Raw genomic sequence first — 3003 nt, 5'->3', positions numbered from 1 at the left:
TCAGGTTTCATGCCACTGACTAAAGCCATCACATTATAGATTCTAAGGCTATGAGGGACCAATGTTTTCATCTAATCTGAAATCCTGCATCGGACTTCCCTAAATTTACCTCACTTTGAACTAGAGCAGATCTTAAAACAAAGAAAAAACATCAAGTCTTGGTTTTAAAGTTGTCAGTGTTGGAAGATCCACCACAACCCTTAGTAAATTGTTCCAATGGGTAATCAGCCTCACTATTAAAAACGTGCACCTTATTTCCAGTCTGAATGTGTCTAGCTTCAACTTCCAGCCATGGGATCGTGCTACACCTTTCTCTGCTAGAATGAAGAGCCCATTATAAAATCTAGTACTTAAAACTGTAACTAAGGCTATGATTTAGTCACGAGTATTTTTAGTAAAAGTCGTAGACAGGTCATGGGCAATAAACAAAAATTCAGGGTCCAGATACGTGTGTTTAAATGGGAGGAGCACTGGGTGTGTGTGGGTGGCTGCCGCTGGATGGCTCCGGCCATGGACATTCCAGTCAGCTGACCGGGGACTGCTGCCAGGCGGTGCGGGCTGCGGTTGCTCCATCTGGCCAGCCAGGAACCGCTGGCCAGAGGCAGGAATAGCAGCTGGTGTGTCTGTACCTGGGGCCAGTTCAGTAGCTGGCCCCAGAGCCAGCTCCTTGGGCATTCCTAGGATCAGCCACTCTGGCCCCCGCAGGAGTCACGGAACCGTGACTTCCATGACCGCCCTGACAGACACAGAGCCCTAACTCTCATCAAACACCCTTTGAACTGTCTGTTTTTTCAGACTGTTTTCATGTCTGCCCTCGTCCCTTCAGCCTTCTCTTCTCTAGACTTAACTCCTTTGGAACATGATTTGTTGAAAATGCTCTATGGGCTAGCAAGCTATTGAATTCATAGCTCCCAATGGGCAACTTCTCTGGTAGCTTCTTGTCTTGCTTTTAACTCCCTTTGTAATGCTCTTTGAGATCTTTAGCTGAATGTTATTTTAAAGGAGCTAAGTATGACTATTATTAATAGTGCACGAGGTAGCTGGGTGCCTAAATTCCTTTAAAAACCCAACTCACTGTTCCTGCATGTTTCTATCAAAGCCAGAGCCAAGACGAGAACCTAGACCACCTGAGTCAGAGGTTATGGACACACTGCAATTAAAAACACGTGGCTGGCCCATGCCAGCTGACTTGAGCTTACAAGGTTCAGGCCAAGAGGTTGTTTAATTACGGTGTAGACATTTGGGTTTGGTCTGGAGCCCAGGCTCTAGGAACCTGTGAGGTGGGAGGGTCCCAGAGATTGGGTTGCCTGAATGTCTACACTGCAATTAAACAGCCCCTTTGCCTGAGTCCTTTAGCCCAAGTCAGCTAGCATGGGCCAGCCACAGTGGTCTAACTGCAGTGAAGACATACAGTTAGCATGGTACTAAGAGCACCTTTCTTTAATTCTTCTCTTCCTTTATGATTTGCCGTGCTACACTTCTTCTATGAATTATTTTAGTTCTCTGGCCTGTGTTATACAGGAGGTCAGATCGGATGATCCCAGAGGACCCTTCTGGCCTTGGAGTCTATGGCTCTAGGCAATCACTGAATGTTGGTTTTATTACTGTATCTCCAGGTTTTTCTCAAATGTGGAGATGAAGAAGGAAAACCAGAGCAGTGTCCAGGAATTCATCCTCCTGGGGTTCCCCACTGCCTTGAAGGAGGTGCAGATTCTGCTCTTCCTCATCTTCCTCCTCATCTACATGCTGACGCTCGTGGAGAATGTAGTTATTGTTGTGATGGTCCAGGTGAGCTACCCCCTCCACAAGCCTATGTACCTCTTTCTAAGCAGCCTCTCTTTCCTGGAGATCTGGTACATCACCATCACAGTGCCTAAGATGCTGTTCGACTTACTGAGAGGAAGCCAGCACATTTCCTTCCTGGGATGCAAGGCCCAGCTCTACTTTTTCATCGCTCTGGCCTTCACCGAGTGCGTCCTTCTGGCTGTCATGGTCTATGACCGCTATGTTGCCATCTGTATCCCCTTGCGCTACCCGGCCATCATGACCCATGGGCTCTGCTTCTGCTTGGTTGCTGGGTCATGGGTGAGTGGCTTCACCAGCTCCATGGTCAAGGTCATCTTCATCTCCCACTTGACCTTCTGTGACTCAGTCATCAATCACTTTTTCTGTGACATCTCACCTCTGCTAAACCTGGCCTGCACCGACATGTCATTGGTGGAGAGTGTGGATTTATCCTGGCCTTGATCATGATCCTACTGCCACTTCTTCTGGTGGTGGTGGCCTCTTACGCTTGCATAGTGGCCACTGTTGCAGGAATCCCCACAGCTCAGGGGAGACGGAAAGCCTTCTCCACCTGCACCTCCCATCTGGTGGTGATGATCATCTTCTACTCTACCACCCTGTTCACCTACGCCCGGCCCAGGGCCATGTACGCCTTTGACTCCAATAAGTTGGTGTCCATGCTCTACACGGTCATAGTACCCTTCTTCAACCCCATCATTTACTGCCTGAGGAACCAGGATGTCAAAAAGGCCCTCAGAAAAATTAATAGGGGCAGAAGTAAACCAGAAAATAATGTTTCTGGGTCTCAGATAGATTAATGGGGAATGGATGGCTCAGTTAATGGCACCTGTTGGAGATCCCATGTGATAGATTAGAAGTTGAGTAAGCCCCCTGGAGTCAATAGCTATCCTTCCTCTCCTAATAGTTCTCCAGCCCTATTCTTCACCCATTGGTCCTGACTTTGTGAGGCATCAGCTTTACTTAGTAAAGACTCTGCCTCCCAATTGCAAGGGAACAGTGCTATATCTTTGTACAGCACGTAAGAGAACAGGGCCCAACTGGGCTGTGGCCTTGAAGTGTTCCCACAGTGGTGAATAAATGAATAAATAAATAATTGAGAGGGCCATATCTACATTTGATATAGAGTCAGGCCATCTATTAATCTACGGTGTAGCTCCACTCATTTCAGAATTCAACAGATGGCAATCTGGCCCCATT

The 3003-nt window shown here is 47.6% G+C and overlaps 1 pseudogene; it reads left to right on the top strand.

Annotated features, from left to right (window-relative positions):
• The first annotated feature begins 1635 nt into the window (after positions 1–1635).
• On the top strand, positions 1636–2603 carry LOC115638103 (annotated as a pseudogene).
• Positions 2604–3003: the final 400 nt, after the last annotated feature.

Source organism: Gopherus evgoodei, chromosome 21 (genome assembly GCF_007399415.2).
Source record: "Gopherus evgoodei ecotype Sinaloan lineage chromosome 21, rGopEvg1_v1.p, whole genome shotgun sequence".
Lineage (NCBI taxonomy): Eukaryota > Metazoa > Chordata > Testudines > Testudinidae > Gopherus > Gopherus evgoodei.
This window is presented reverse-complemented; position numbering and strand designations above follow the sequence as displayed.